This window comes from Lipotes vexillifer, unplaced genomic scaffold, assembly GCF_000442215.2.
Source record: "Lipotes vexillifer unplaced genomic scaffold, Lipotes_vexillifer_v1.1 scaffold1969, whole genome shotgun sequence".
Taxonomy (NCBI): domain Eukaryota; kingdom Metazoa; phylum Chordata; class Mammalia; order Artiodactyla; family Lipotidae; genus Lipotes; species Lipotes vexillifer.
In genome coordinates this window covers 670,412-681,866 of record NW_006794929.1, presented here as the reverse complement: position 1 = coordinate 681,866, position 11,455 = coordinate 670,412, and positions in this window count along the sequence as shown.

The window sequence follows — 11,455 nt, the reverse complement described above, 5'->3', positions numbered from 1 at the left end:
GGCATGTGGGATCTTCCCGGATCGGGGCGCGAACCCGTGTCCCCTGCATCGGCAGGCGGACTCTCAACCACTGCGCCACCAGGGAAGCCCCCAAGATAATTTTTTGAAAAGGAAGAGGCAAATTTAAACACAAAGAGCTGAATCTTTCTCATAATTATCCTTCAAAACACTTCCCTTTCTGCCCCCACTTAAAAACAGAAGATGGGAGGTGACCTTCATAAAGTTATATTGGGAGGGGCTTCCCTGGTGGTGCAGTGGTTGAGAATCCACCTGCCAAGGCAGGGGACACAGGTTCAAGCCCTGGTCTGGGAAGATCCCTCGTGCCGCGGAGCAACTAAGCCTGTGCCACAGCTACTGAGCCTGCTCTCTAGAGCTCACGAGCCACAATTACTGGGCCCATACACCACAACTACTGAAGTTCACACACCTAGAGCCCGTGCTCTGCAACAAGAGAAGCCACCTCAGTGAGAAGCCTGCGCACTGCAACGAAGAGTAGCCCCCGCTCACCACAACTAGAGAAAGCCCGAGCACAGCAACAAAGACCCAACGCAGCCAAAAATAAATAAATAAATAAATAAATTATTTTTTTAAAAGTTATATTGGATAGAATTACTCACCGCCAAAGGCTAGCAAGAGAGGCTCTCTGTTCACATCATCTCCCGCAGTGTTTTTCTGTGGTTGCAGAGGCTCAGAAGAGAGTATTGTGTGCAGGTATTCTCTGTGTGGCTCCGGAGTTGACTTCATTTTTTTTTTTTTTAATTCCACTCTTGGGATGCCTGACTTCTTGGTTGGCCACAATTATTCATGGCCTTGAAGGGCATAACTTGTTCATTATCTGCATTATCTTTCACATCTGTACAATAGGAATCAATATACTTGGTCTTGATCTACTATACAGATATAAACTAAGGTCAGCTCCTAAGAAGAAAGAAATTATTCAGTGTATTCTTTTACTTAAGGTTTTAATCCTGGTTGCTGAATTTGGGGCACTTTTCTGAAATGTGATTCTAATTTTTCGTATAATACACATACACAAAAATACTAAGCCTCTTTCAGTACGTGACTCACAACTTTCTTCTACCCACGTGCAACTTTTAAAAATACCTTTATATAAGCATATTTTGGTGTTTAACTCTACTATAGCTGGCGACTTAGAAATATTAAATAGGGAGTTCCCTGGTGGCCTAGTGGTTAGGATTCCAGGCTTTCACTGCCATGGCCTGGGTTCAGTCCCTTGTCAGGGAACTGAGATCCCGCCAGCTGCGCGGCCAAAATAAATAAATAATCAAACTCTCGGTTGTTCTTGGGAGGATCACTTGTTTGGGGGACCCTTTTCAATATATTTACTACCCTCCTACCCAGTCTAGATTTCTGATTCTTCCTTCTTCTCATCACAAAATAGTTATACATCTGTGCTAGGGACCATACAGAGAACACTAAAGGAAATGGGCTTTATCTTTAAGAAGTTTACATTTTTACAGAATACACTGATATGTAACATATGAAGAACGAAAAAAGTAGAGTAAGTCACTATATAATTAGTAAAATAGATTTAGAATGTCTGTATGAGGGATAATTGTATTTAGGGTTCATAAAAATAGATGAGGCTGATGCTACTGACTTACAAGTATAGAATGGGTAGCAGTATAACCCAGTGATGAAGAGGTGAGGATTGCAGCGAGATAGACCTGGGCTCATAGCCCAGCTCCACCACTTACTCGCCATGTGACTAGTTATGTGACAGCATCCTTTGGACCTTCGGCATTTAACTGATCTAAGCCTTCATTTCCTCTTCTGTAAAATGGGGCTAATGAAAACTTCTTGTTTGTTTCTTAAATAATATAAATCATATAAAGCACTGAGCACAGTGCCTGGACATAGTGAGAGCTCAATAAATAGTGGTGTTTTAGAATTACAATGCTTTGTATTTATTCAAAGAGTTTTCAGTTACATCATCTCATTTGATCTGGACACCAGTTTGGTAGAGAAGATGAGATAGGTATTATATACCCCTCACAACCCCCTACACTCACAACCACCTTCCAATTAGAGGAGGAAGCAGAGACACAGAAAATGGAAATGACTCGCTCAAGTTAGTGACAGAGCCAGTACAAACACTGGCCTAGAGCTCTTTCTACTCCATCTCACCAAATAGGAGGCCCAGCCACAGGCGTTCTCAGGTCTAGACAGAGTGACATCACGTAAACAATTACTGATCTCTGACTAGCCTAGGAAAACATGAAAGCTTTCAAGGACTATCTGAATGGCGAGAAAAGGGTAACTTTTGGATGAGGTGAGAGATTGGTACCTAGCTCTGCTCAGGAAAAAGCTTACCAGAGGTGTATTCTAAGGGGACAAATCCTAATCCTAAAGAAAATTTTATCAAATGTGCTGTAGGAGAGTAGAGATGTATCAATTTTTTTCTACACACCAAGGCTATTACCCACTCACAGAACTGTAATAAAGATTAACTTGGGTAAAATGCATAAAAGGATTTGTACATGGAGCTGTTAGAGAAGCTAAGGCTCTGAAAATAAAGAAAATAGGAAAAATCTGGCTCCTCTATTCTTTTTCTTTTTGATATATCCTACCCTACATCATGTAAAACACTTTTACTTTGTTAGATTGGCTGAATTTACATTAATTAGGGATTCACTTGGGCTAATAGGCAACTTTTTTTTTTTTTTTAACAGTATGAGGACTTTTTTTCTTTTATAAAGTTATTTATTTATTTATTTATTTTTGGCTGTGTTGGGTCTTCGCTGCTGCGCGCGGGCTTTATTTAGTTGTGGCGAGCAGGGGGCTACTCTTCTTTGCTGTGTGTGGGCTTCTTTCACTGCGGTGGCTTCTCTTGTTGTGGAGCAGGGGTTCTAGGTGTGCGGGCTTCGGTAGTTGTGGCTCTCGGGCTCTATAGCGCAGGCTCAGTAGTTGTGGCTCAAGGGCTTAGTTGCTCTGTGGCATGTGGGATCTTCCTGGACCAGGGATCGAACCCGTGTCCCTTGTATTGGCAGGCAGATTCTTAACCACTGTGCCACCAGGGAAGTCCCAATGGGCAACAATTTTTTTAAAAAATACTTATTTGTTTGACTGCTCCTGGTCTTAACTGTAGCACTCGGGATCTTCGTTGCAGCATGTGGGCTTTTAGTTGCGGCATGCTGGATCTAGTTCCCCGACGAGGGATCGAACCCAGGCCCCCTGCATTGGGAGTGCGGAGTCTTAACCAGGGCACCACCAGGGAAGTCCCAATAGGCAATCATTTTCAAGGTACACATGGTTTTGAAGTTTACTTACTTACCAGCCATTTATAGATTAATATATTGTTTAATCAGATTGCTTTCCTAATTTTTAAATGACACCAAAGAAAACAGAAGAATTTTGGCAAGGAGATGAGGCAGGCAATTTGAGGATAAAGAGTAATTTGGGGAGTATGCAGTACTGGAGTCAATCAACTAGTAGGTACTCAAGTAATCTGAGAACAGAGGACTCTCTGAGCAGAGAGTTGCAGAGAAGGAGATGGTAGAGTCCCAAAATTATTGTCTGGCAAAATAATTTTCCAGAGTTATGCCTGTATCCAGAGAAAGTATGGAAGTATTTTTCTTCTTTACATTCCTCTTGCATAAGGGGGCCTTTATGCATCCTATAATTTTAACTTAAGGTACCACTCACTGTTATTTGACTACATAATGGCTAAACAGATATTTGTGGGCTGGCCTGGCAGGTTATATTGTTTCTACAGGAAAATGATTCCTGAGTTTTAAATAAGCAGACTAAAAATCGCATTTTTTTTTAACTTAGGAAATGCCTATGTTTATATTAAACATATTGATATGGTGTGCTGATGTCTTTAAATAAGAAACAGGCAGCTATAACAGCATTTATTCCTTAGCTCTCTCAAAATGGAGTACACATCTTGGTTTCTACTGCTATTGGCCACTGTATTTCTCTGTATTACTTTTATTTTTTTTAATATTTCTTCCTTCCTTCCTTTCTTTCTCCCTTCCCCGCCCCTGCTTCTTTCTTTCTTTCTTTTGCCTGCGCCAGGTCTTAGTTGTGGCATGCAGACTCTTAGTTGTCCCAAGCATGCTGGATCTAGTTCCCCCTCTGGGGATCGAAACTAGGCCCCCTGCATTGGGAGCACAGAGTCTTACCCACTGGACCACCTGGGAAGTCCCTGTATTACTTTTAAAATGTAACAAAAAACTGATATGTTTTGTATTTTCTAAGGATAGTTCTGGTTGTTTATTTGCATCAAATTTGTTCAGAGAAGTTGTTCAAAATAAGGAGACCATCCTCTGAAAATATCTAGTCTAATGCTTCACAATAGAATGTTGAATAAATTTAGGTATTTTTAAAATAGAACTGGACGGCAATATTTACTGGAGCTCTTTGTCAGTCATCAAGCTATCCTAAAGATAATGGTGCGTAGGGGCTTCCCTGGTGGCGCAGTGGTTGAGATTCCGCCTGCCGATGCAGGGGACACGGGTTCATGCCCCAGTCCGGGAAGATCCCACATGCCAGCTGGGCCCATGAGCCATGGCCGCTGAGCCTGCGCACCCGGAGCCTGTGCTCCGCAATGGGAGAGGCCGCAACAGTGAGAGGCCTGTGGACCGCAAAAAAAAAAAAAAAAAAAAAAAGATATTTGATTTCTTTTTCTGAATACACTTTCTTTTTAACTTATTTGTAACTCTGATTGTAAATCCCCAAATATGCATGGCACCGTATTCAGTACAAAAATTTCAGAGCAAATGACATTTATTTGGCATTACCCTTATCCTAGCTGATCTCCTTCATTTTTCATTGAATTTAAATCAAGTTTACCAAATTGTGAGTTAATCTGAGGCAGCTTCTAAAGTATCACATTAACACTGAAGACATTTAAATACAAGAATTTAGGCCAGTACATCACCACTCACATGGTTATGCCTCTCCCTCTCCATCTTAGTGCAAGTTACCACTATCTCTTAACTGGCATTTTACAATAGCCTCTGGAATTGGCTTCTTTGCTTTCAATCTGCCATCTGCAATCAAGTCTCAATACGATGGCCAACGTGATATATATTTTTTTAATTAGGCTGTGTCATTTTCCAGCTGAAACCCTGCCAAGCGCTGACAATTGTGCTTAAGATAAAAATCCAAATGTCTTACCATGACCTGTGAGGATCCCTTTTCTTGTCCTCATCCAGTTTACCCCCTTTTTTGTACTTCTTCCATTCGTTTCTAGATTCCAACCCCCCTGGCTCCTCTGTGTTTCTCAAGGAAGTTTAACCTGTTCCTTACCCCACTCTTTGCGCTGTAACTTCCATCAGATGCCTGACTCCTGGATTTCACAAATCTGGATTCTTCCCTTTCTTCAGATCTCAGTCATTCCCTGATCATCTCTGTAATGTGGCCCCCAGACCACCTAGTTTCTCTCTAGAATATGATCCTGTCTTATTTCCTTCGTGGAACTTGCACTGAGTACAGTTATTTTAATGCTGATTATTATTATTTTTAATATTTATTTATTTTTGGCTGCATCGGGTCTTAGTAGCCACATGCAAGATCTTTTCTTGTAGCGCCAGGGCTTCTCTCTAGCTGTGGTGTGTGGGCTCCAGAATGCTCAGGCTCAGTAGTTGCACACATGGACTCTCTACTTGTGGAGCACGGGCTTCAGAGGGCCTGGGCTATAGCTGTGGGCCTAGCTGCCCTGCGACATGTATGATCATAATCCCCCAACCAGGGATCGAACCCACGTCCCCCACATTAGAAGGCGGACTCCTAACCACTGGACCATCCGGGAAGTCCCCGAATACAGTTATTTTATTTACAGCCATCGCTCTGTCTTTTCCTTCCCACCAGAATTTAAGCTCTATGGCAGCAGGGATCTTGCCTTGTTCTTAAACACTGTCACTGAGAATTGTTCTGGTGCATATGGTAGTTAAACTGACGATATTTTAAACTCTTATAACCTATATTTTAGAATAGGAGACTTTAAGTACTATAAAGTATAACCTTTTCATGTTATAGATGATAAAAATTAAAGCATAGAGAGCTTAAAAAAACGTATTTGGTAAGTTATAAGACCAGTACTAGAATCCAGTTTTCCCAACTCCACAACTTCACATGACCTCTCGATTATAGCTGGCTGCCCTGAATTCTCCCCAGCTCTTCAGCTAGCTTGATCATATTTCTCCTCTTCCTTCCTTATACACTTTTTTCTAAGCTACTGTTTTCTTCGTTCATTGCTGCTAACATAATTTATTTATTTCTGAAGCTTACTAGCTTTATTATTAACTCTATGATGCACTTTGTGACGCTAGTTATGAAGACTATCTTATGAAAATAAACGGTAACATGTGAAAAAAGCCACAGTGTACAGCAGTACCGCACACAGTGCATATAACAAAGGCTCAGTTGTGCTGTTTCAGGGAAGAGTCAATAATTAGTAACACATTTCTAAAGGTCTCTCTTGCATAATTTTTGTGTCCAGATGTCTATGACATTTGGGTTCTAAAATAGAGTTCCAAATACCACACATTCATGCACATTTTCCAAAAATAATTGGATGATTTTTGAATCTTTCTATTTAATAAACATCAGGCCTGAAGATGGGCTACGTCACAATGTCAAATTTATTCGTTTTAAACATCCATTTCGATGTGGAAAGTGTTTGGAACAAACACAATTAAAAGAGTGCCAGATTGTAAATCCTTTGAAGTTTTTGTTTATGATATGTCTCTTCCAACTGCTAGTAGCGTAAAAATGGAAAGTAATTTACATAAAATTTTTCAATTCACATGTTCTTGGAGATGAACTTTTTCTTTTCTTTTTCTTTTTTTGTTTGAGTTTAGCTATTAACGATTCCCTCAAAACCCTTTGGTGGATCCCCACGGCCTGGAGTATAAAGTCCAAGCACCCTAATAAGGTACAAGCTCCTCTTCCTGCATCTGGCCCTGCCTACCTCTCCAGCTTCAATAGTGTCCACTCCTCCAAGGTTTATGCTCCAGGAACGCTGAACTGCTTGTGATTCCTGGAACACAGTAGAATGCTTCTTTTTTCAATGCCTCTGTCCATGCTGTGCCCTTTCTCTCCACGTCTCCCAGCTTAGTCCTATGCACCTTTAAGTTCCGGTTCATGCTCCACTTCTTGTAGGAAACCATCTCAAGTTGGGTGATGTGGTCCTTTTGGGAGCACAACTCCTCCACTGGATGACACTGAATTGTAACTAACTGTTTATTCATGTGTCCTGTTGGGCCGTGGACTACTAAAGGGGGCTCACCTTCGTCTCCATGCCATTTAGTAGGATTTAAATAAGAGAAAAATGAATAAATAAGGGATTTTTTCCATAGAAAAATTAAATTACAGAAAAGCACAGGTTAGACTTCAGTGATTGCTAGGTGCAAGAAAACCTCAATTAATTAGAACCAGCTAACTGTCTGGATTTACTGGAATTTTTGAAGAGAGAAGATTTACACTGTTGATGTTTAAAAAAATCTTAGGAAAAAAATGGTTTTACCAAGGATCTCTTACAAATGAATGAAAGAATGAAAAAATAGTTTCTAGGGTATGTCATAGCATAAGCAAGATTTAGCACAAACTTCTATGTCTATTTCAGCGGCTGCCAATTCTTCGAGAACTGGGGTTCCTCAAAATAATTTAAAATGATATTTAATCTACTACTGCAACCTGAGTGTCTATGTATACATAATGTAATAATGGTGCTATATATGTTGATATTTGAGATTAATAAGATACAAAACCATTTAAAGCAATACTTGATTCACAGAACCAACGTCATTATATATTTTCTCAATCCTTGTTTTCAGACATTCACTTGACAAATATATATTGGGAGCCTCTTGTGTGCCAGGCCCTGTGCAGGTCCTGGGAATTCAACAGGGAACAAGTTAGTTGTGGCTCCTGCCCTCAAGATATTTACAGTCTAGTAGGAAAGAGATAAACAAATAACACATTGAATGAGCCCTAGGAGAAAAAAACTGGGAGCTATGTTAGAAACCAATAGGAGAGAAGAAAACATATTCAAAGGAGGCTTTTCCAGGGAAGTGATTTTAGATTGAAATCTAAAGATTAAGAAGCAGCCAGCAGGGCAGGAGTTGAGGGAACAGCATTCCAGGTAGAGGGATCAGCATGTGCAAAGAAAGGTCCAGTCAAGTAAGAGCCTCAAATGTTTTAAGGAACAGAAATAAATCCATTGTATTGATATATAGCACACTAGGCAAGGAGTGAGGTAGAGCTGGGGACAAAACCAGCTCATTCAGTTTAGGGCATCGTAAGTAACAGATTTCCCTCTAAATCACAGTGGGAAAAAAGTAGAAAGGGGTAGGCTACTCACTGTCTATCTAAATTACTTAATATAGTACTAACTTGTGCTGTGTGTAAATAAGCACTTAATTGTGTTTCCCAGATACCCAAGTATTATTTATGAAAGTATTTATCTTTCAGAATACAGAAAGAACACTGGAATACTGAACATTTCCCCAAAATGTGAATAATTTATTCTAACAGATCTAATCAAGTGTGTATTGATAGAAGCTTGGATTTACACGACACCCTTCTCAACCAACCGTAAATGAATATCCACAGAAAAGAAAGGGCAATTTTTTTCTTTTTCTTTAACTCTGGGCACACTGGTTCCAAATGGCAACATTTTGTCCAATTGTTTCTTGTCCCGGCCATGAAATTTCAAAAGAGTTGTGACTTGAGATAGAGCTCATGACAGAAGCAGATGCCTTTAGCCAGAGATGGATACTGTTTTCATACTTGAATTCCAGAGGATCACTATAGTGTTTGCTCTAAATTCATTCTCATTATTTATTCTCACATAAGCTGAATTTTTGTGCCCCCGAGGTATTTTTCCAAATGAGGTGGAGGTTATGTTTCCACATCCTTTTGTGTTTGAAACACAGTCTCAAACTTAAAATAAGAATATGGTGATCATAAACATACCTTAATGAATGTCTACATAGTATTTTATGATTTTTAAACACCTTCATCTGTTTGTGACTGCATGGATCCCGTAACTGGAGGCATTTGCCCTCAACAGTACTCTGAGGAGATTGAGAAGTCAGCTGTCAGTGATTTCCCTGGGGTCTCGGGAGCTTTGGTGATGTAAGCACTTTTCTTCATCATGTTAAATTTAGGAGGAAAGAAAAATCTGCTGAGTTTGTGTTTTTTATGGCAATAAGCCAATTTTCCTTTCCATATGTTGCTTGCCCTTGGGCATTCAGAAGGTACATGGTATTCATTTCCACTGAAGGAGAAGACTTAGAACATGGGGGAAAATTGAATGAGACAGGATAGAATGATTAACTATTACTATGATCTGCAAAAGAATATAGAAATTAGGACTGGAGGCTGGGGATTAGGAAAGGGCACAGTCAGGCTGGCATTCATGAGAGCATGTAGATTTTCTTGATTTGTTGTGCAAAACAGGAAAGTTGGAACTGCAGGCTCTCACTGAGATCACACTCCAGTAAATTTCAGGCAAAGAAGTGAACCATCGTTGGGTTAAGTGCTCTGATGAGGGAAGTGGAGATTACTGGGATGGTAGCACATGTGAAGGACGTGGGGCCTGTGAGGAGGTAGGCTTTCTGAAGGAAGTCCTTTCTAAGCTGAGATCTAAATAATAAAAATGCAATTTCAGGGCTTCCCTGGTGGCTCAGTGGTTAAGAATCTGCCTGCCAATGTAGAGGACACGGGTTCGAGTCCTGGTCTGGGAAGATACCAAATGCCGCTGGAGCAGCTAAGCCCGTGTGCCACAACTACTGAAGCCTGTGCGCCTAGAGCCTGGGAGCCACAACTACTGAGCCCACATACCGAGACCCCATGCTCCGCAACAAGAGAAGCCACGACAATGAGAAGCCCCCGCACCGCGATGAAGCGTAGCCACCTCTCACCGCAACTAGAGAAAGCCTGCGCACAGAAACGAAGACCCAACACAGTCAAAAATAAATAAATTTATTTATTTATTTATTTATTTTTGGCTGCATTGGGTCTTTGTTGCTGCGTACAGCCTTTCTACAGTTGCGGTGAGCGGGCTAAAAAAAAAAAAAAAAAAAAGGAATTTCAGGCGCAGGAATGGGATGGGGTGAGCTAGAATGTGGAGCATGGAGGAGGAAGCACTTCTGCAAAATATAGTTAAATGGGAGGTACATTCCAGGAACTAAACGTAATTCAGTGTGCTGAAGCATAGTGTGCAAAGAAGGGGGCAGGCAAGAGGTGATTAAGAGAGGAGGTTGGAGCTATGTATCCATTTATTTGTTGTTGTTGTTTTAAATTTTATTTATTTATGTATTTATTTATTTTTGGCTGCGTTGGGTCTTCATTGCTGCACGCGGGCTTTCTCTAGTTGTGGTGAACAGGGGCTACTCTTTGTCATGGTGTGTGGGCTTCTCACTGAGGTGGCTTCTCGTTGCGCCGCACAGGCTCTAGGTGCGCGGGCTTCAGTAGCTGTGACACGTGGGCTCAGTAGTTGTGACTAGCAGGCTCTAGAGCACAGGCTCAGTAGTTGTGGTGCACGGGCATGCACAGTTAGTTGCTCCGCAGCATGTGGGATCTTCCCGGACCAGGGATTGAACCCATGTCCCCTGCATTGGCAGGAGGATTCTTAAAACACCGTGCCACCAGGGAAATCCCTCTGTTTCCATTTATGAAGGGCCTTCCAGGACAAGCTAAAGACTGATCTGAGGACAATGGGGACCGAATATGGATTTTAAGATGGAGAATGATCTTTTGAGAAAGATCAATTAGGCATCCTTGTAAAGAATGGATTGGAGGGCTCAGGAGGTAAACAGAAGCCAATAGAAAGCTGTTGCAATGATGCAGATGATAATGATGACCCAAACTAAGGTAGTCATAGTGGAGTGGGTAAAAGTGGATGGAGTTAGGAAGCAAAAATAATGAGAATTGATAATTGGTTGGAAGAAAGAGGTGGAAGAAAGGAGGCCTATGTTTGCCTGGTTTTCTGGTTTAAAGAGCTAGTAGGGGATGTGTCTTTTCTCTAGGAGGAAACCCAAGGCAGTTGGGTCAGTGTTCTTTGCACTAAGTCCTCTGTCTCAGATCACACTAGGTTGAGAGGGAAATCTGGGCAGCCAAAATGCAGCTGTGAATCAGGTACCATAGTGTGATTTCCCAAGAAAATACTGTTTTATGCCTATTTTCCTGATATTTCATCTGGTTTAGCATTTTTCTAGAGAAGAGTGTCCTGGTTTGGACCATAAATTATATTCAGCCTACTTATGGGTAACTGCCGGTAGCAGGAAAAGTAAGTTAGTTCTTTTCTTGAACACACACTTTACCATTTTACCGGGGTTGCAGTCTTAAACTAGTGTGTAAAAGGGATGAGTTGGCTGGAATAATTTAGTAATCATTTTCATTTTTCATATCATTTATCTGAGTAAAATTACTGTAGAAGGAATTCTAAGTTATATCTATCCTGATTGAAAAAAGTTCAAGT